Source organism: Manacus candei, unplaced genomic scaffold (genome assembly GCF_025592945.1).
Source record: "Manacus candei isolate 608988 ecotype Guabito, Panama unplaced genomic scaffold, ASM2559294v1 h1tg000028l, whole genome shotgun sequence".
NCBI classification, from domain to species: Eukaryota; Metazoa; Chordata; class Aves; order Passeriformes; family Pipridae; genus Manacus; species Manacus candei.
This window is the reverse complement of record NW_026138076.1, coordinates 19,665,663-19,689,418: the sequence shown is the minus strand read 5'-3', so window position 1 is coordinate 19,689,418 and position 23,756 is coordinate 19,665,663. Positions and strand designations below refer to the sequence as shown.

General features: G+C 35.5%; 1 long non-coding RNA gene across 1 annotated transcript; it reads left to right on the top strand.

The window, feature by feature from the left end:
• Positions 1 to 1,331: 1,331 nt before the first annotated feature.
• Positions 1,332 to 21,096, top strand: LOC127472275 (uncharacterized). The gene is made up of 2 exons (XR_007904939.1): positions 1,332 to 1,630; positions 20,975 to 21,096. It is a non-coding gene; the product is annotated as an uncharacterized LOC127472275 (long non-coding RNA).
• The last annotated feature ends 2,660 nt before the right edge of the window (positions 21,097 to 23,756 follow it).

The window sequence follows — 23,756 nt, the reverse complement described above, 5'->3', positions numbered from 1 at the left end:
TACACAGGTACGTTACTGATTAGCAAATGCAGCTGTTCTGCGTGTCGTATGTCTCCACAAGTATATTGAGATAAGATGGAAAGAACATCTTGCCAGTGTATGGAAGATAGCCAACAAAGAATATGATTGGTTAATCCCAACAAACAAACATATTTGCTGCAAATTTAGTGCCTAGTAGGATTTATGTTATATTACCTAGGTTATCGTACAGCTTCAATGTGCTTCTTAAATTTATATCAGCTTCTGAAGCTGGTATGATGTTCATGAACTTTGCTAGTTGACTGGCAATTATTGTAGTGAAAACTGTTTGACAATATGTTTGTCAGTGAAGTCATGGAAATTTACTGTACAGGTCAACTACTGTTGTTTGCTTAGCATATTTCAGTACCTTGTTGAGGTCTCAGTCACTGCCCTGAGGAATTTACAATCAAAGATAAGTAGAGATAAGAAACCCACATTGAGTTTACTTGGCTGAAAATTGTTAGACAAACATGACACATCAGGCATGATGGATAACATATACCTTGCATTCCAGAATTATTAGGCCAATGAAAAATAATTCAAATATATAAATTAAATACAGGAAGAATTAAATTGGAATTAGGACTGGAGGAGTACTGTGGAAAATGAGGTAGCTTGCATTGCCCAGTGAAGCTTTAAAAGGAGTTGAATTTTATGTTAAAAAAATAATATAAAAGCTGCAGAAAGGATTATTTTATTCTTCAGAGGAAACTGTTTACATAGATAAGTGGCCTGTAAAGGGTTGAGTTTCAGTAATACACATAAAAGTCAGAGTGAGAGAATCAAGGCTTAATACTAAGACATTTTCAATTATTCTTCAGTGCTTTGAACACAAAAGAACAGATATGAACTTTGTGTGGGAAATTATTTTTCTGACTGCCTTCAGAAAATATTTTTTTTCTTGAAAGCAATTTGTCTCATTTAGTTTATCTGGTCAGTGGGGCTGAGTCATGAAGTGTGTCAATTTCTTGGCAGTCTCAGTGCCAGCCTGCTCAATTCTCAATTTTCTCTATTTCAGAACACACTTCTTCATCACATCAGTGTCAGTACTTCATGGAGCATTCAAGTGCAAGTCCTGCATAGTTGTATGTGCTAAAATAGGCCTCTGAATTTTAATCAGACTTAAAGTTGTCTTTTTGCAGCTTTAATCACTTACAAGACAATTGCTGCACATGTCTTGTCAGTAAAACCATAGTTATCTATGTAACATGATTGTTACAGATTCATGGTCAAGGTTACCCCAATTCTTGCTCAGTTTTACTGAATAGATTTATATTGGCTTTTTGCAGATAGGTGGAAAAGATAAACTCAAGAAATAATTTGTTTCTTTAATTTCAAATTTGAAGATGAATAAGGTAGTTGGATTCAGTAAATCCAGATTTACGTTATTTATCTTCAAATGTTTTCATTTGTTCAGGTGGCAAAAGCTTCATCAGAGAAGAGAAAAATTTTAAGAGGAAAGCTATATACGGTAAGGAAAGAAACAATAATCTTCCCAGTGTCAAGAGCTTGTAAAAAGAATTTTGGATTAAAAACCTGGAAGACTAGCTTTGTCGGGAGCTTTGATGACATGAACTTAAAAAGGCAAAAGGAACCCACTTAAAAACTGGTAAGTACGAGGAAGAGCCATCAGAATAGTTAATAAAAGTAGGCACTGGAGAAAAATGATGAGAAGGAAGTCTTAGAGAACCTTTTCAAAAAAAATAACATGGTGTATGGAGTAGGAGAAAGTGGGGATAGGAGGAATATTAGAAGTGTCACAAATGATACATCACTGTCTGCAGCTACCTAAAGGGAGGTTGTAGACATATAGGGGCCAATCTCTTCTCCCAGCTGACAATCTATAGGACAAAAGGAAATGGCCTCAATTTGTGCCACAAGAGGTTTAGATTGGATATGAGGAAAAATGTCCTCATCAAAAGGATTTTCAAGCATTGGAACAGTCTGCCTAGGGAAGTGGTTGAGTCATCATCCCCAGAGGTATTTAAAAGATGTGTAGATGTGGCACTTGGAGACATCATTTAGTGGTGGACTTGGCAGTGCTGTGTTAAATGTTGGACTGTATAATCATAAAGGTCTTTTCCATCTTAAAGGATTCTATGATTACTGAGTGGTCCAGAGCACGAGAGAATACGCATATGGTCCTAGCACAGAAGAGGACATCAGACTTAATGAAGGTCATTTCCTGGAATGAAATAAAGTCCGGTTTAGACTGTGAGAGGAAAGAGGGATGATTATTAGTAATTAGGTTTATCCTCCACAGCAGCTATGTTTGTTAATATTGAATACAATAATGCAGGTGAACCATCCTGTCTGGTAATCACACTCTGTGTTAAATTCAGTAACAAAATTCTTGACTTTTCATTTACTAAAGGAGATATGAGAGGTAGTGAAAAGTATCTTGGTTTTTTTTTAATTAAGTATAAGAAGTTATTTCTTCACTTTGTCTTATCCTTACCAGCTCCATGCCCAAAAAAATAGAATTATGTTATCTTATTTTGTTTTGGATCACTTCAATTAGAATAACAGTTCCAAGGGGTTTGTGCATTACAGTCTAAGCAAGCTCAGGAGTATGTTTTAGTTCAGATGATTTCCCCAGCTTGCAGATTGAGAGACCCATGCATTATTCTCCCATTCATTCCTAGTCGCAAAACCTAGTGGGAGGAACAGGAAAGGGAAATGTCACTTGAATTAAAAAAAAAAAAAAAAGGAAAGAGAAGAAAAAAACCCAACAAGACTATCAACAAACTCAAGAAACCAACTCTACAGGATTGGGAGGCTGCTTTAGAGTACAGGCAGTAGACCACATAATAATTTTTTTGGGTAGCAGTTGTAGCTGTGTTATCTGTGCCCTGGATACTAACTTTGTACTGATAGGAGTCACAGTAGGATATTTGTAACCTGAAGGTAAACAGTCCATTAAGGGATCATGCTACTGCATTGTTGCATCTACTGTTTCTGAAATCCTTAACAAACAGGAATAGCACCTTTTATTTTACACATTTCTAGTAAGGTGGTTCTGTAAAGGCTCACATGTGTAGCCCTGACAATCCTGACTTGCTCTGGATCTTGTTATAAGCACCTGTCATATGTGATAGTGGTAGGGTCATAGCATCATCCTGAATCAGATGCGTTATGGCACTAGTAATATGAACTGGAGTATCTCACTGGAGTCCCCACAATAATAATAATAGTGAGTATGAGTCAGTTCAGGAGTGGCTAAGATTAACTCAGAGTTTCGGGGAGCCAAGAGGTGATTCATCCTTTCAAATAAAGAGAAGCTGCTAATAAACATTAATAGACATTTTCAGTTTTGTTTGCAGTGTAGCACTCACTGTAGATACTGAGGAAGCAATATGAGGAACTGAGAATGTCATACTAGCAGCTGTTTTATAATCAAGGACATGCATGTTGATTTGTCACTGCTGAGATATCAGCACTGTGAAGTGTCAAGATACAGCAACAAACTTTACTGGTTTTGCTACTGTAGCAGCTTTGTTTTTCACAACCCTCACTGCTGTTGTTTCACACTTCATATTTTCTGGGTTTTTTCATGAATTTCTGTATGCAAGTGCATATCAACAACAACTATGCTTAATTTATAGTATTTAAAGTGACAAATGAGTCAGATACAGGAAAGGCATGCTAATGTACGTTCACTGGACATGAGAATGAATTTGTTCTCCACAGAGTAAATGTATTTGCTGTTCCAACTAACAGTAGTCTTTGCATATCTGCCAAATCATTTTAATTGGGACCTCATGCTACTCTGCCTGCTGTGACATTAAGTCACTGAACCCCCTACTGCCTTGAAGCCATCTTCACAATTCAGTGCTGAGCTGTACCCAGCTGCTGTCCCACATGCTTCTAGCTCATGGAGAACTCTCTTGCTTCAGGCAAAAAACAGTGTGATGCTTACTTTGCTCCACTGTCAGGCAATGTCTTTGACTTCCTTGCTGGTGTGTCCACTTGTAAGAGATTTTTTATGCTTTCTAATCGTTGCATGTGTTTGGGCTGTTTTTATCTGGTCAAAGGAAAGATATAGGTCAGAGCCAGACTCCAGAGTATCATGATAAACTCCAACTGGTATCCAGTGTGGTAGAGAGCTTTCTGTCCTCAGGAATTTTGTTCCTCCCTACACATTGTTCAAAGGCCGGTGCATCACAAACTGTCATCTTTTCCTGGTGTATTTAAAGCACGTAAAACTGCTGCTTTTGCTGACTGTGCAGTGCCTCAGACAATAATGGCCACTGCTTTTCCTTTGTCCAGCTAAAATAGGTTCATTGTGTAAACTAATAACTTATCTTTCTTTTAGAAGCAGAGACAGGAGAGAAAGCACAAACAATACTTTCACTGGCCCTACTTGTTTATGTCCTTGATTTTTTAAAACTTATTTATGAATTTTTTTCCAGTATCAGGTGTTTAACTGGGCCAAGACCTATTTCACAAAAAAAGATATGACAGACATTTTTCTTAACAAACATGCACTCTTTTTATCTGAGTCACTTAATATTTTCAATACATGGTCTTTGACTGTGTTTTTTGTTCTTTTTTTTTTTTTTTTATCAAGAAGAACAAAGAACTGTAATTTTCATTGCAATTGATTCTTCTGCATTATTGGTTTCTCACTGACTGTGTACCTGCTTTGAGACTACCATTACACAAAAAAAAGTCCAATGTTTTTCTCAGCCTTCCTATTTGTCTTTTTGAACACAATTTGCCTGTACTGAGGGGAAAACACTCAGAAATATTTTTGCAATTTGTCTTCTCTTTCAATGCTCAGATATCTCAAATTCAATATGTGCTCTGTTAAATGTTCATTAAATTCCTTCTCTCAAAAAAATGATTGGCTTAAAACCTTCAGACAGCTGTTTGGCTTGTGTCTGTATATGCCCGCATTCACAGGAAAAAATAATTTTAAAAAATACTGTAATGTACACTCCTGCTCTTAGCATTTGTTGATGTTTTACTTTCCTTAAGTGAAAAATATTGAATAGATCGTGATTTCAGAGACTGCATCTACCCCTCCTTTTTTATTTTTTTCTCTTTTCATGGCTTATAACAACCTGGTTTATAAATGGGGTTGAGCTGACCCTGCTTGCATATTTGACCTATACCTTGTTAAAAATTTTTATTTGTTCTGATTACGTTTTTTTTTTTTTTGTTGTTGTGTGTGAATGTACTGATTTTGGCCAGGATAGAGTTAATCCTCACAGTACCTTGTAAGGTGCTATGTTTTGTGGTTTTGGCCAAAACAATGTTGATAACACAAGAATGTTCGTATTGTTGCTGAGCAGCACTTACACAGGGTCAAGGTATTTTCTGTTTCTCACACTATCTGGCCAGTGAGGAGGCTGGGGGTGCACAAAGAGCTGGGAGGGGACAGAGCCAGGACAGATGATCCCCACTGACCAAAGGGATAATCCATACCATAAGTTACCATGCTTAGTATATAAAGCTGGTGGAAGAGAAGGAAAGGGGCATACCTGGAGTAATGACATTTGTCTTCCCAAGTAACCATCATGTGTGATGGAACTCAGCTTTCCTGGGGATGGCTGAACACCTGCCTGCCCATGGGAAGTGGTGAATTCATACCTTGTTTTGCTTTGCACAGCTTCTGCTTTACCTATTAAACTGTCTTTGTCTCAACTCTTGAGTTTCACACTTTTGCCCTGCTGTCGGGGGAGTGAGCAATTGGCTGGGTGGAGCTTGACTACCTACAGCAGGTAACCCATGACAGTAAGTTGTCTTGCTCCAGAGTTTTCTTATCCACTCTGTCCTAATGAATTTGGGAGTATTGTGCTGCATGTGAAGAGTCCTATATAAGAGAATAAGTCTGTTCTTATTATCTGTTCACAAGTGGGTACTTCTTGGTTTCAAGCGAATAATCTTTTTGCATGGAAAACATTCAGATGGTTATGTATAGCTACCACACAAAATAGCACAATGGACTTATCTAAAAGATGGAATTAAGAGTATATAAATATTATTTTGTTTAAAATAAATGGAAAACATTACTTTTCTGATCAGTGAAGTGATTAATATATTTTTGTGCATTATTGTTATGCATTTGTGTTGCCAGATTTATGAAATCAATAGTTTTGTCTCTTCTGGCAACTCTTCAGAAAATAGAATTGTATTATTGTAATAATGGGCATAACATTAGTGAATTTCTATCCCCCATAAGCATCAGGAATCCTTCTACCTTGTAAGCTGAATTACTTTGTACCAATACTTTATTTTTCTTTCTCGCAGTTTCCACTTATTACATGTTACTTCAATGGCATTCAGGCAGATTAACTTTTTTTCCCATTCTGATTTGAGTACACATATGTAATACTTTTTCCCAGCTAGAACTGCTAAGTGTTATATAAATCAGATACTACCTAAAACTGTAAGTTACTCAAGAAAACTATGCAAGTTTTCCCAGGTTGAGGCATCTTTCTCCACACCTTCTTACAAAAGTTGTGTCAACTCTATTTAATTAGCATTGACGTGCTACCAACTGATGATTGTACAGGCTGTTCAGAGACCTTTGTGTTGCAATGTGGTGTTTCTTTTCATTGTGGGATGACTCTGCAGCACTGGCCTCCATCATAGCACATTAAAATTTAACCCATTCATGTTCTGGAAATAACGGGGTTTGCCAGGCACCACTACATTTCTGTGTAGGGGTAGAAGCTTTCATTTGTGGAAAGGTTTACTACTGAGCTCTCAGGCATATGGAGTCAATTGTGTTTTTCTTCTACTCTAAACAGCTGATTAATTCCTTCCAATTAAATGTACATTTCAGAGTGGGAACATTCCTGTGGCCTTGTGAAATTCAGCCATACTTGAGGTGATTCATAATAAGACTTTCCTTTGTGGGAAACCTGAGTTAATTAACATACTTACAGAGAAAAAAATGCAGATATCCAACATCCTGAAAGACTGAACAATTTTGCTCAGATTCTTTTTATGTGGTCTATTTTTATTTATCTAATTCTTCATAAAATGATACTGCTATGTAAAAAGAATGTAAACATTATACTTCCCCTCTTTCTCTTGTATAATAAGTCCTCACATTACTCTAGTTTGGAAATTTGAAGTAGATTAGTCAGTTACTAATTATTTATTAAATAGCATAGTTGGCAGCATAAGTTATTTTGGAAGTTTGCAGCTCTGTGTTGGCTCCCAGAATATCTTGTACTAACTCTGAGCAATTTACCTTCACTTTAAGAGCACTCAGTGGCCTCTATCTTTGCTATCTCTCTTTTTCACACTCAGCTTTGACATGGCCTGCATCTCTGTCCTGATACTATTAGTTCAGATGCAGACAATTAGGAAATATTTAGAATAATCCACTGAGCTGGAAGCCAATACAACAAGATGAAATCTCTAAAATAAAATTCAGATTTGAATATATGAAAGGTTCTTGAGAGTGAAACCTGTGAAGAAAGGGACACTGGATAGAAGTTGTGGAAATCCCAACATCGTGGATTTTTTTAGAACAAGCAATCTTGTCTGTAAAGAACAGTCTGTATTGAGATATGCTAGATGATCTAATCCAGCAGCTTCCATTTTTTTGGAATGGCATAGAAGGATTGGATGCAAAAGATAAGGAAAAAATTCACTTTGAAATTTTATACTATTGTTCTAATTATCTGATGTGATAATACCAAGGGGAACACAGGATGGTATTAAGGTGAACTGCTAAATTAAAACTCTCTCCAAAGTTTCACCTAAATCCTTCTACTAGGATTTACTAGTCACTACGTCATTTATACCCCTCTCAATACAAGAACACTTATAACTTTGTTAAGTAACAATATTACTCATTGTAACTTTTGTTTACCTTTTTTGAAAACGGACTTTTTCACAAGAAATTTTATTTGTGTAATATCAGATATTGGTGAATAACATTTTTGAAGTTTTTGATAGAGAAAGTTAAATGAGTTTGCAAAGGACAATATTATTATAAAGGATATTTAAACCTGTTTTATGCCGAATTTTCTTTGCAGTTTTCCCAGTGGAAATTTTCAACACTCACGTTGAAAAAGCTCCTTTTTGGTTTTTCATTTCATTTTTTCAATTCACATTTGAGATTATTTTAAAGAAGACTTGACTTCTTACAGGTAAACAGAGTACCAAATCTGTGGAAAAAAAGTTAAATTGTTCTTTTCCTTAGTTTCACATCATGCCTGAAGAATTAGATGCATTTTAGGAAAGTGTCAATGACTTTTCCAAATTATGTTGTCTGATGCTGGGAAACAGCACAAGGTTCACAGAAGTCCTGTAGTTAGACACTGATAAAGTAGAAAGAGTAAGGGAATCTACTTTGATATTGCTAGAAATTGCATAGAAAGCTATGTAATAATATCTGAATAAATTCTAAATTCTTATGATGACCAAATGCATGGCATAATTTGAACATCATTGATATATCTTGAGGGTGGTTGTAGAGTAGAAACCTGGTACAGTTTGTTTTTGTATGCTGCCACTGGCAATCCTGCGCTAGAAGTGTGTGTGTTTTGGCTGCGAAAAAGAACCGTCATCTATCATTAGGCAACAGAACTGAGCAAGAGATGGGATCTTGTGCTGTGATGGAGAAATGAGATGTTCTCTTGGAAATACACTAGAAGGTCAAGAATTTTTATGTAACATCGAAGCCAAATGACTAAAGGACAGATTGCCCCTTTGTAGAGGTAGCAAGATTATTCATATTTTTTTTTACAGTTGTTTTGAGGCTAGTTATCTTCTGTACATGAATCAGTTTCAGAGGGTGGGAACAGCTTTCCATGTTGATAAGGATATCTTGTTACCCTTACTTGCTTTCTTCTTACAGTGATAGTGACTGCTATCAGAGACAGGATATGGAAGTTTGACAATTCCTGTGTACTCTCTGATACATTCGCTGTTTACGTAAATCAGGGAGAAATACTTTCACTCTACATTGCTTGTAGTTTTAATGGAGAAAACATCCAAAAAGACTAAATGAAAAGCCTGTGTGCCAGAAAAGTGCAGGAGAAACTGCATGCATTTCAGATATGTAATTTTTTTTACTACCTCTTTTCACTAACTTTTTTCTTTCTTGACCCTGTAGGAGGAAGGAACACAAAAGACTTGGCTGTCTCACTTTCAGGGATTTCATAACAATTTTGATCCCTCTTTTTCTGTTTAAAAAAATCCAAACACTGTGAAACAGCTGCTGAATATTCCCATTTGTGTCTTCTGCCCGACTGTAGTCAGTTTTGGTGCTCAGGTCTGCCCTTTTTACAGTGACTGAAATTGATAGATTTTCCCAGTTTATTGGATTTCTTTCTAACAGTATAAATTAATTATCCTGCATTAAATTCCATTTTTATTTTTTTTTTTTAATGTGGAAATGTATTAGGAAAGAGAACAAGATTAGAGTAATTACTATACAAAGTGTTCCCAAAAAGCCCAGCAAACAAAAGGAAGCCAAGATTGCGACAGATAAGGAATGTCATTACCAATGTGGCTCAGGGCTATTCTGACTTGTGGCCATAAACGAAGGAAGTAATTTTCCTCCTGGATCCTTTTTAAATATAGGAACAAAATAAAAGTCTGACGAATGTAGGTATGGTGCTTGGGAGATACTGAAAGGTCATATAGATGTCTGGGCAATAGGGTGGAGGTGCATGTATATGAATTCATAACTCCTAACTGTTAAATTTTTTAGGAATTTACCACTAATACACCCACATCTGTGATGATATTACGTAACTTCTTAACAGCACTTCCTTTCTTAACAGTCAAATAATGTGGTAGCATGTCCCTATTCTTATGCTCTGAACAGTATGTTCATAGAAGTGCTTAGAAACTCCTCAATTCTGTTTCCATTATGTCAGCTACAAGAAGTTCTAAAGTTTCTAAAGCAGAAACTTTAGGCATTTTAATAATTTACTGGAGAACTGTCAGGGCTGATTAAAAATCCCAAACCAACACCATGTATATGAAACAAATTAACTCCACTGAGACAATAAATAAATTAAAAAAAATGTCCAGAACATTATCTTTTTCTTTAGTACAGATCAAATAGCATATACGTTTATCTCTGCATTCACATTTTATGTTTATCTCTATGAGTGGTTTTTTTCTATGATTAGTAGTTTTAACCAGCTTTTATTTACAGCTAAACCAACAGTACTTTCACTGCTTTCTCATGAAATTTTGTTAACATTCATGTTTGTATATTATACACATGCTCTTTACTCTCTCTATAGATATGTTACTTAGAAATACTCTTTTGATGCTAAATTTTAATTACGTATCTTGCTGTTGGGTTTTTGACTCAACTACATTTTCCGGTTATATTTCATTTCACAGTTAGTACTTGCAAATTCAAATTGGTATCATGTTAAGCAAAAAAATATAGTTTGTTGCTTATCTGGCCATCTCATTTCCCAGTTGCATATTTCCTGCAGTTCGCTAATTTTTTCTGAATTTTTAAAAAAAAGATATTTACATGTAAATACTCTTCTCTTACTACTTCTTCTGCATTCAAATTAATTATTTCCCAAATCTTTGTTTGTACTAAGCCCTGAGGGCAAACCAAGTGCTTTCATTTTAAATTCAGACAAGCAGCTTCCAGAACAAACAGAAATGAAGTTTTGGTGAGATAAACAGAGTTTGCACATTACAGGAACTCTTCCTTCAAAATTCAATCTGCAAATCGAAGTTCTTAGAATATGAAATTTCAGCACAGAGTGAAATAGTCTTCTGTGTGGTAGCTGAGAAGGGGGTCATGTTGGTGGTAATCTTGCAGGTTGTTTCATTTCTTAGTGTTTCCCAGAGAAAGTATTTTGTTTCTCTCCACTAAATGCTCACTAGGTGCAAAGTGCAGCTCTGATTTGTATAAAAAGAACACATAAATTGGTTAAAGAGTCAGAAACAAACCCAAAAGTTTGTTTCAATGGTCCATAGCCATCAAGTGCCCACATGAATTTTACCATACAAAATGCTATCTCCATTAAGGAAAATTGTAAAAGACTTCTTGAAGATAGGACTTAATCTTTAATGTTTCCCTGTTTCAGGTGCTCCACTGTAAATTTTAGTCATTCATTTCTGCACAATCAAGTATAGAAAATAAAGAATATGCTTCATTCATGTGAGAAGGGCAACTGTAGTAAAACATAACAAAGCAGTGCAGAATGCAATTCCAAAACTGGGCTTTCTACAATCTATTTAATTTTACCTAAATTTCTCTCTGTCTGGATCCCCAGCAGGATTATGGATAAGGCAGAGAAAAATTATGAAGTAATTAGCATTCCAGAAATCATAGAGTGGACTCTGGAAAAAAGCATGCAAGCAAATTAAATAATGCATATTTCATTTCATTTGCGGTTAGAAATTACATTGAGCAGTATGCGAACAAAAGCTTGCAATTTACAATTTTTGTCTCAAGGGAAGCAAAATATTTAAGTTGAAGCAGTTAATTTTAAAAATTAAACTTAGGTAACTCTAGGCTGCTTTTCCTAGTAGAGGCTCACCTACATAACCCATGTGCAGCAAAAACTGTGTTTCCAAAAAAGAGGATCTTGGTGTTTTCTTGGGAAGAGAAAGACTTTTGGTTTTGCTGTGGTATTAGCCGTATAAATGTTTAGGGGCTATGTCAAAACAAGAGCTGAGTAAGAGATGAAGCCAGAAAACAATGTGAAATGTTTCTCTTGTAACTTTTGGTGTTATTTGGAATTTCAGTTTTATTTATTATTACCTCCATTTTTCACTTTTTATTTTCTAGTTTGATTTTTAAATCCCTTTGCCAGAAGCTGCTGGGTACTGTTAGCTTCTGAAAGTTCCTCTTCTTCAGTAAGGGCATGTTGAGAAAGAGGTTTATTATCAATGTCAGTAGTTTGATAGATCCAAGACAGAGTAAGAGGTTCCAACAAGTTCCTGGATGAAAGAGGCACTTAAGTGTGCTTTAGCAAAAAACTAGGAGAAGAGGTTCAGAATTACCTGCTCCTTGTAAATATTAACCATTTTTCTTGTTCTAGTTCTGACTTTGTCTGAGAAGAACTTGTTGGGCAAAGACAAAGAGAGGCTGCCACTGCCTGTCAACAATGTAGTACTTCATAATTTTTCCCTGGTTTTCCATACGCATTCTATAAAGGTTGTGTCTGCAAACCTTATAACAGAAGGTCAGGACTTATAATTAATATAATTTTTCTGAAACACTTTTTAGCTTAAATTAGGGCTACTGATTTTACACTCTACTATTTCTTCTGAGAATAAACTTCACATAGAAATGTCTTAGAAAGTAAATATTTCACAAGGCATTTTACTTGCAGTGTGTTTCTCCATCTTCTCTTTATATTTGATTCATACACCTTTCATATTCTTCTGTAGCATTGGCTGGTGCAATGTTTCCAGTGAGAGGGAAGACATTCATATTTATTAAAAATGGTTTCATAGAGTACCAGAAATAGCAAATTATTTGGAAACTAGTGATATATGTAATCCTATGATGCAAAACATATAAGTGCAGAGAAATGAAAGATTTATTTTTTTTTTAATAACAAACTAGCAGCAGACAGCTAAAAGGAGGAGAAAAAAACTGGAGCTGAAAGAGAGAAAATTATAAATGTTCAAATTAATTCCTTCAAAATTTCAGCAGCTCTAAATTGACAAGTATACTGTATAGTTTGGAAATGAAGTGTTTAATTAATCCAGTAGACTTTTCTTTTCTATGAAAGAAAAGCAAACATGCAAACCTGGTCATGTACTTATAAACATCTTCCTGCATGATCAGGATGTGGGTTTGCTAGTCAGCCTTGCACCTCCGTGATCTCACACCAGTGCTCTCAAGTGATGTGAACTGGCTCAATCTTCTGAAAGTTGTCACACATATTGTGAGGTACAAAGATTGTTGGATTACTGTGACGCCTTGTCAGCAGTTAACTTGTTTACAGGAACAACTCATTGGGAAAGCCTGTAACAGGACCAAATGGGATGAATGTCTGGCAGAGAAGGAACAGAGGCAGCACGGGTATAGACAGGTTCTTGATTGCACTTTCTGTTCCCTTTTAACCTGTCATCCTAAATTTCTATACTATCTTTGTATTTAAACATGTCCTCCAAAGCTGTTGCTTTTCAATAAGCTTACTTTCATCACTTTTTTTTAATGCAAGAAAAAGAAGGTGGTATACTTTTTTCCATTTTTTTGTCATGGGCCTTGTGTAGTAGAAGTGATTATATGTAAGTTGGAAAAAGACCCAAACCATCAAGCACATTATAAAATCTGTTTCTTTTTGAAAAAACTTACAAATTACAGCATCTGTGGTACAGGTCACATGTTTATTTCTACATATTGCCACAAATGATAGGAGAAACATTGTAATTCAGCCTTTTTATGGAACTTCATCCATAATAATACAATGTGACCTTCAAAAACCTGTCTGGCTACTTCAAGTGTTTACAACAGAGTAGGGAAGGTGTGGTGTGCTGTTACGTAGAGGTTTTTAAATATTAATAGAAAGAAATTATCTTTCAACTCTTTACCCAATCAGTTTCTTTCCTTCTAAAATATATTGTATATTGAAGGCTTATCCATTTGCAGTTTAGTATGATAAATGTATGACAACTAGTGTTCATGAGAAAATAGAAATCATATTTGAGTATCAGTTACTAGTTAAAAAATAAAATTGCTACCCCTGCACAATAGAGTAGTTGCAGCACTTAGTTATGCAGGGTCAAGGTGAGTTTCAGTTCCAAGAAGGATTCTTGAGAACAAACAATATGAGTTAAGGCCAGTAATACTGGAAATGGTTTCTGTGGTGAAACAGCACACATTAGCTTTGAAACAGAATATTTTGCTCTGAGGTCCCCAGCTTTCCTGCAAAGGAAACAATATTAGTAACTGCATCTAATATTCCTAGTCTGAAACAGATCAAACAAATTCAGGATTGCATTTATCACTGACACTAAAATTTTCATATGAAACATTTTTTATCTTTTGGATAAAATTAAACTCCTGTTTTTCCCCTTAATGCTAAGAAAGTATTAAAAGCATTTTCAACATGAGGATAGCGCAGACAAAAATATTTTCTTACAGATAGGGGATTACAGGGAAATCAGAGGTATGAGAATATTTTACTAATTTAGAATTTGATGTTTTTATGTGAGGAATCCTGCCTTACTAAAGTAATCACATTTAATTTCTTCACTGAAATGGTTGTTAAGCACTGGAACAGGCTGCCTAGGAAAGTGGTGAAATCACAACCCCTGGAAGTGTTCAAATAACATGTGGATGTGTCACCTGAGGACATAGTTTAATGGTGAACATGGTGGTGGTGCTGGGTTGACATTGGACTTGATGATCTTGATGGTCTTTCCAACCTTAATGATTCTATGATTCTATAATTTGTCTTCCATCTTGAAAATTGTCTGCTTTTGCAAAGCCAAATATTACTATGTCTCAGTAAACACTGCAGCAAAGACCTATGAGTTTAAGTTCCCTCCTTAGCCTTTCAATCCATTTTGCCAACTTGCTTTCCAAGCTTGGAAATGTGGGTTTTTTTACCATGATTTGCTGTATAATTAGGAGCAGCGAGGGATGCACTTGCTGCATACTCCAGATCAGCTAATCAATTCCTGCTGACACATAATCCAAGAAAGGGTGGGAGGAAAGCAGGTGCAGTAAACACCCCAGACCTCCTCCTTGGCAGAGTTCATGTTGGAATGATGTACAAGCATTCATATAATTCTTTTCCATCCCAATCTGTCATGTCTGGGGTTTCCTTAAAGTAACAGCATACCATGGCCCAGGAAGCCCTTTGATGTGTTAGATAGCTCCTCTTCACAGCCAATTCCAGGCTAGTTTAAGAAAAAACCCCTCTTTTTCTCAATTAAATTAGATGTTTTATTTTTGTCCATCAAGGGTAACTCAGAAACAATGAAGATATTGTGTGAGGTGCCCTCATGTTGCCAGCAGCACTGGGTTTTTTTTCTACTATAAACAGATATTTCCCTTCTTTCATCAGATTGTGCACATGGAAGCAGAGCTTTGCTGTTTCAGGCAGTGGCCAGCCTCCCAACTGGTTTCAGGTTTCTGTGTATTTTTTTCTCTTCCTATTACACTACAATCAACACTGCTGTTATCAATTACTTGTTACAAGATAAAAGCCCGAAGCCCATTCTTCTGTGTATAATTTTTAAACCTCTGGATCTGGCATGGGAAGTAGAACTTTACAGCCACACCCAGTGATTTCAAGAGAAACCAAAAACTACGCATCCATAAAGTAATTTTGACCTTCTTTTACATCTGACTCGAAGCCTAGAACGGTTTCTTTTTAGGAAGGAAATTCCTAGCTGTACACTCTACAATGGGTCTTTATGCCATTTTACCACCATCTGATATAAACTATTTGTCAACAAATTAGAGTTCAGCCTGGTTGTGGGGTTTTATGGTGGTCTGAAAATGACTAGTTCCAGGAGCACCATAATATGGCCCATATAGAGGGTGTTAAAAAAGTAATGTGCACGACACCAGAACAGGCAAGGTTGGAAGAGACATTGAAAAATCATCTAGTCCAACTTTTAATGGGAAATGGATCATAGATGAAAGTGTTTAGATGACCTAAAACATCATAGATGACCTAAAGCAGAGAGGCAGCTCTCTGTCCCAGAAGAGATGCCTCTGACAAGGCTTTCCTGCAGCTTGTGTGGATTCTTGTCTGCCTCCTTACCTTTCATTCTCTTGACTGGAACTGGTTCATGTTCTTCCCTCATAGGAATTTTGACACTTCACCTCTCAGGCTGTGTACTCATCTCCAGCCAGTGGGTGACAAGTTCCTCTTCAAGTTCTTCTCTGTTTAGTCATCTGATGAATGTGTTTCACCAGAATTCAAGCCAAACTTACACAATATGAGTTGGATTCTAGATAGTGGAGAAACAGTGATTCTGTATCCTCTAAGGTGACCTCAGGCTCCACAGATTCACTTCCTTAATGTCTACTTTTATTTCTCCTTGTCATCCTTGACCATCAGACACCCTACCTCAAAGTGTAAAGAGGTAAAGTTGTAGGTGTGGAAAGGTCAAATATGAAAAATAATGCAATTTCGTTTCAACCTGGCACTAGCAGAACATGAAATTAAAAACAATGCTTTACTAGATAAGGAAGAACTGATTGCATGTAGAGAGGCCCCAGTCCTCAACTATCAAATGTTCTATCTGAACTCACATCATTTAGAACAGGAAACTCAGAAAAATCTGTTTCCTTCAGATCACGTTGATGTAATGGTATATAAAGTAATTAATATTCTGGATTTCAAACTGGCCTACTGGAATCCTTCAAGGGAAAACAAGACAAAAAAGCAAACAAAACATTTCCTTTCTTTTCCAGAGAAAGATAAATAGGAACTGCTAAGCAAGCTCTGACTAGCTTTGAAATCTCTTATGAAATTGGATTGTATTATACCACCTAAAGAGGATGCCAGAGTCATCAAATTGTTAAGAGTTGATTGTTTCACTAAATAAACCTGTTTAGGAGGAAAAAAGTAACTGTTGATGACCAGAGACTCTTTTAATCCAGAACTGAAATGTGGTTATCGAGCTAAAAGCTGATGGTTTAAAAAGCCTAACCATTTTCTAGACATTAAAGGAAGCAAAGCAAATCATCTCCCAAAATGTTTATTGCTTGAGCCATTTGGTTAGGAAACAACTCTCAGAGGCATAAAATTTGCAGAAAAATAGTGGAACAGATTTCTGAATGGCGGAGACCAATTATTTCAGTATTGAATCTAATTTTAGGTTAAAAAGCTAACAACTGTGCTTGAAATTTATTACTCTTTCACCTGTCCTTTCCCTTATTCAATTAAGTAGATGGAGAGACAGAGTGAGAGAGAGTGTGCTTTCTCTCTCCACACAGAGGTAGCTATCGATATGCAGCAGGCTGAAGTCGGTGGTGCTTGTGACAAATTCATTAAATTTGTTCTTTTTGTATATCTACCAACCTCTGCTATCAGAGAAGATATAGTATCCTGGTGGATTTTAAAGCTTTCTTTTAATCAGAATTGTGATGTAAGGCAAGAGGTTTGCCATTTACCAGCTTCAAGTTTTTACCCTTTCTTTGGCCACCAAGTAAGAGGGTGGTGCAGGATGTAAAAAAAATACACTGATCTCCGCTGGATTTAATGAGTACAGTTTGAAAACTAATTTTATACAAATTTATCACTCCATTTCATTTTTTGATCTGTGAGTAGAGTTATGTATCCAACAAGAGATATGCAAACCCCTCAAATGCTGCCAAAGAATACAAGTTATACAAGCGGGCATGTCACAGGCTGACTTAGTGACTCAAGTTTTGGCAGCTGCCCTATAAACAAAGCTACTGAATTGGTTTGAATCTGTCTAATTGTAGAACTTTTTATGCAACTGTCTTTCAAAGATATGCTTTAATGAATTACTAGAGAGTGAAAATTTGATCAGAACGCATGAATTACTAATGAGTTGAAAAGTTAGGTTTTAGAAGTCCTATTATAATAGTTGTATTTCAGTCTCTGGGTTTTAATCAGACATGAATAGCTGCTAAATCTGAAATAAAGATTTGCAAATCAAAATGCATTTGCTTTCTGTATTACTGTAATTTACATTTCTGCTTTGGGAGTCAGACTGCAGCTCCTGTGTCAAATACCACTGTCAAAGCTTCTGATCATCCACAAACCTAATTTTGAATATCAGGCAAATATTGAGGATCCAGTAGTCTAAGTTGCTTTACAGGTGATTAGATGCCTATTCATATATTCTAAATGCTTTAAATATACAAAACCTACCGGAATACACAGAAGAAAAAAGTAAAGTAAATAGAAACAAATAGCAATGATTTTGCAGGTCAGATCTTTCCTCAAAGTTGTAATATTATAGAGGTAGCCAAGTTCCAAGACAGGATAGTCATGCTACTTATTAGCAGTTATTTGCTTGTTTGCAGAGATGTAAACAGTGACAGCTCTTTCTCTCTCTTTTCATTTCTTCTGGAATATTGTTTGACTTTTAGAACTGAGGACCTGATCACCTCTGCCTGCAGAGGAGTGAAAGAGTATTTTTGGTCAATTTGGTTTAACATTAGCATTTCATTTAGAAATTGAACAAGAACTCAGTTAATGCATATTTTCAAATACTGTTATCACATCTTCAGAGTTTGTCACATGGTCTGGAGCAGCATTTACCATTAGTACCCAAGTCCATGTAAGTTAACAATTTCTTCTGCATTTTCTCCAGAATTATGCAGCTCGGAAGCTGTGACCCAGTACTTTTGGATATGAACTTTAGTTTTCTGCATTAGGCCAAAAATGACTTTTAACTGAATGTTTCTCAGAATATCCAGAAATTAAGGGAAGTTGGAGGCAAAGAGCTAACAAACTAATACAGCTAATGCAGCTCACAGAAGGTGTCTTCACAGGAAAATTAGACAAAGAAAAAAAACTTCATGCCTTCAGGACCAATATGCAGGTAGTGCAGTTAATGCTTCATTGCTATATGCTATGTCTTTATTTTTTGTCTATAGCACAGAGACTTGAACAGAGATTCAGCTGACTTGTAGGCTGGTTCAGTTTCACTGAAGCTGATGACATCTAAGCTTTTCCCTGAAGCTTAGCATGCATTTTCAAATACTGCTTTGCATGTAGATGTTTCCTCAAAATCACGAATGTTTCAGTGCTAAAGTTTCATTTAATTTGAGAACAAAAATGCTTTGTTGTAATTGCAGCACCAAGGCTTGAAATTTACAGAAATGAAGCACATTTAGTTTATTTAAATGACTATGATTGCTTAAGCTATTGCTAATTGAAAACGCTATTAACAAAGTCTAAGATGGTTTTAGTCCCTATGTCTGTTAAACAGATCTGCCCCACAGATCTTTGTTGGTACCCTGTAGTATTTTAATTTATGCTACCAATGTGTTTTCATGGTCAAATGTTTTAAGAAACTCTCATTTTGAATTTCATTTCAGTGCGTAGAGTGATTACATTTTTCGTCCTTAAGCTGTATAAATAATTATTTTTCCAAAAGTATGGTACAATGAAAAATTGAGGGAAAATTAATGGCCAATAGCAACCTTACTATCCATACCATTATTTATACAGACTCTGCCATTCATAGAAATGAACCTTACTGTTTCAACCACAGAGTTTGCACCATGTGTGTGTCATAGACAAATATCTGTACTGCAAGATATGGCTACTTGTCTTCAGTTCAGTTGAGGAGCACAAGCTTTATACTTTATGGAAACCTTTTGTTCTATGTTTTTTTGTGGGTGTGGTTTGGTTTTGTGGTTTGTTTGTTTGTTTTTTTTTTTTAATGATCGACATATTAAACAAAATGGGAAATGACAAGTAATAATGAGGCTACTCAGATGATATATTTTATAGTTTTCCAAGGAACACAGTCACAGAGGTGATCATGTTTTTTGTTTTGACCACATTGTAGCACAGTTGTTCTTTTTTAAGTAGAACCCACTGTTATATTCAGTGGATGGTTCTGTTCAATAAATGTAATAGCAATGTATGTTCTTTTATGCTTTTTCTTGTCATTATTATTTGGATGGGTAACTTTCAAAGAAAAGCTGGGTTTTCTTTGAGTTTTGGGGTTATTGTTTAATTTTGTTTTCCTGTTCTACAAGTAAAACTTAATAATGCTAGCAGTTTAAAGAAGAGGAAAACAGATATGAAAAAAAGTATATTTATTCTTCCACAGAGATGGACTAAATGATCTTAAATGTCTTTTCAAACCTAAGTGATTCTATGATTCTAAAGGCTCTGTCTTGAAATATCTGGGAAGTGTCCAGTGTGTAACATTGCAAACATTTCAGTGATTGTGATTATCTATAATAATATATAAAATAACATATAAGAAATTATAACAGATAAGACAATAGATTTACCTCAGCAGGTGGAATTTTAGGGATACGTAATATGTCAAAGATTATACATCAGCTAATGTATGAGTGTTTAAATTAAAGAGTAAATCTAATTTTGGTATATTTCAGAAACTGAGAAGAAAAATGAAATTGCAAATTAGACTTAGACTAGGTAAAACCTGCTAGTTTATACAGATTTAAGCATATTCCATGAACTTCAGATACCAGATTTGGGAGTTAAACTGAGAAATAATGCTTTACAACTTTTGTAAAAGTTACTATCTTCAGGCACATGCAAAAATAGTGAATGTTGCTCTAGAACAAATGATAATTTTTTTTGTATGTGTGGTCTGTGAGTGTGTGGATAGATACATATATGTGAAGATATGTGTATATGTGTATATATATAGATAGATAGGCAAAAGAATGCTATCTGCATTTTCCCTAACCTTACATTAATACGTACCAAGTATAGTAACTCACTTAAATCAAGACTACAGCAGTAGTTTTGATAAGTGTCAGCTAATTTGTAAGCATTGCTGAGGGCAGTGTATTTATGAATGCACAGAAAGATAAAAGCTCCATAAAAGAACACTATATTTTTTGAAGTGAAATTGCCAGAAGGATTTTGTATAAGGAAGCTTATTCATTTTTGTAAGAACTGTTCCAGAATAAGTAGCAGAGAATTCAGTATTCTCTACCCATCTCTGGGTCTTTCTTGAGAACTACACTGTTCATATGTATTTGAAGTTAACTGCTGGTAGTGTTAATTGCAGAAAGAAGTCTTCAAGGTCAAATGCTGTTCAAAATTCTGAAGTGTTAGTCATTTATGTAAATAGAAATGGCTAGATGAGCTAAAATAAAACTATTTTTTCTGAGAAGTTTTGCATTCCTGTGTTCCAGAAATATCTGTATTTCCTCTTTTCTTCTTTGGGTTTTGTTTGCAGCTGTGAGAAAGTGCACTAAAAGTTGTCTTTGTGTTTTCTTTTTTTTTTCTGAAAGCAAGCAGAAGTGTGCTTTTTCTCATGTCCTATAGTAAAGAGTTCAAAGCTGTGTAACTGAGAGCCTGATTTCCTATTCTTCTTTCTTGACTTTCCCCAGATTGCGGCTGCTGCGGAAAGGTCTCATTGTGGAGACAAAAGTGCTACTGAGATACCTGGAGCCACTTCTGTGACATGGAGCATCATGGGAACTAATAAACTGGCCTTATGGTTTGCCTGAAATCAGTGATGTCTTATGTGAATATGTCCTCAGTGACTGATGAAGAGGCACAGCTGTGTTTTGGTGTAGCTGGAGTGTAGTTCACTGCTGAAATGTTTGTGTTTAAGGTAGTCCAGGGGAAAGATGCAGAGGAGTGGCCAGGGTGACATATAAGGGAATAGACAGATCTTTTGCATTCTTCTTGGATGTCACTACAATAAATCTCTGCTTCATGATGCTAAATCTAGAGCCTTCAACCATCCAGAATTCCAGGACCAGATGTCAGACTTGTCACCAGATGATCATCAAGTCCTGTGTAGCTTCTTTTCTGTGTGAAAGCAGGAGGGCTAGGAACCCTCTGATGAAAGTGAAGGTTGAAAAAGCACAACTCTTGTTGTAAGAAATTAATTCCACCTCAGTAGTAGTAATAATCTCTGTAAGATTTGTCCAGCAAGTGCCAGCAGTGAATTAGCACAGAGCTTGTGAAAAATAAAAGGAGCTGTATATACATAACTGTTGCAAATGCTTCACTGCTGAATGATTGCTTGAAATAGATTGATTTTTTTCATTAAGGTTAATTTTTATTGTGAAGATCCTGATTTTATCTTCTGAGTCCCTGAGAATACTGTTAGACTGTCTCTATACAAGTCAAAAAACATTGAGGTTTAAATTTGGGCCACAGTTCATAGTAATGGTTTTCCACTTAAAGAGTGGGGTTAATTTACTTATTTTAAATATGTTTCAGGTTTAGCCTGTTTTCCTCTTATATATTTTGACCTGACCTGTTCTCTTCCTGTTTACTGTCCCCTTCAGAGTAAGAACAAACTCTTATTTACTGTCTCTCTCATCTAGAATTTAAAATTTGACCTGACATTAAGCTATTCCTTTCTGTACTGGAGGGGAAAAAAAAAATCCAAGTCATATGGTACTATCCTTCACTTTCATTAAACCATCTGGATTCAGCTCCATTCCGGAGCTGAAAACTGTCAACGTCTCTTGATTCAAAGCAAATAGACTTAGCTAAAAGGGAAGTTCAAGCTGGAGCATCAGCATGTAGAAAGTTTAGAGGAGTTCAACACTGGAGGAAGGAAATCTTTATCTGTCAGAGGAGTCTCATCCTGCCCAAAAGCCATAGCATTAAGCATCTAATGCTGTTTCTTTAAAGATTAGTCTCATATTCAAGATTTCAGAGTAAATCAGATTTTGGGTTTATTAAAGTTTACTTTTGATTTACTGTTTGCAAAGCTTATGTCCCAAACAAGAGGAAAGTCTAGTCTCTCATATCAGGACTTCCTTAATTTAAAGAAACTACAAGAAGGACTTGTTACTGCATGGCTCACCCCCTCAATAATAAAATTAATACCCATATGATTTTATGATGCTCATAATACAAATCAGTTCCATGTCCTTCTGAAGTCTACATAATGTAATTTATTATCTACATAATTATGTTGATGATTGTAGTTATTTACCTTCTAAATGCCTTGAATCAAGGCATTAAACAAAGAAATAAAGTAAAACTATCATGTAACAAAGCATTTGAAATGCCTTATGATTTGGACTTTTGTGTAGGATCATGAGCACTGAAAAGATGGAGTTCACTAGTCATATTTATCCTTTACCCTTAAAAAAATCTTAGTTGAAACTGTAAGGACCCACTGAAAAGTAAACTCGTGTCACATGGGATTGAGTATTCATTCCAAATAATGATCATTATTTGAGTCTAGAATATTACTTGTTATTTTATGTTCTTGGCAATTATTGTATCTCATTTAAAATATTTATTTTTCCTTTTGGCTGTGTTTTCCCTACAAAACTGGAACAGTTGTTCTAAAAATTATGGTCTCCCAGGCAAAATAAATTTAGTCTTGGAATTATGTCAAGACTTTTAACTTAAGAAGTTTAAAAACTATTTTTGTGCAAAAATGAAAGTCACTTTCTCTCTTTAACTCATCTTTCTACGTACTGCTTCTCTGGGTGTTTCTCTCTGTAAATCAAACATATGCTCTTTTTCTTTCTTACTGGAAGACTTCCAAAGGTTGGGGGGAAGTCTTACAGGAAACCCTTCCAAAACATATGTAGGTCTTGTTCTTCCTGTGCAGATAAAACCCTCGGATGTGTTTAAATGCAGACTAACTGAAACTGGAGAGCTGTAATATTTGGTTTGGGGCACTTTTTAATTAAAAGGTAGAAATTTGATGGCTAGTTTTCTCCGTTATAATTTGTGCCAAGGGTTTTGCTTCATTGTATGTGTTTCTTTCAGTGAGTTCCAGATGTGCTAAAAATTTGAGATTTATTTTAGTTTAAATGTTTATTTGATCAAATGAGCATGTATTGCATTCTGAGACTTCCTTATCAGATTATCAAATGGAAATCAGTGCAGTATGTGCCTTTCATGAAGTTTTCTGTATGGCTTTGATTTGAAAACATCTGTCTTTTGAGCTACAAAATTAAACTAGAAGAAAAGACCCATACATACAAAAAGTTGTGACTTAAATTGTTTCCCAGATACCGGCTTAGATTTTCCAGGTGTCCTGGAGTCAAATTGTATATTTTATGAATCTGATATTTTCTTGTGTGACTATTGATATACCACATAAATGGAATCTACTCTTAGAATACTGATGATTCATAGAATTAGAATTTTCTACAAGTGCATTATCACAAGTTAATTGTGCAATGT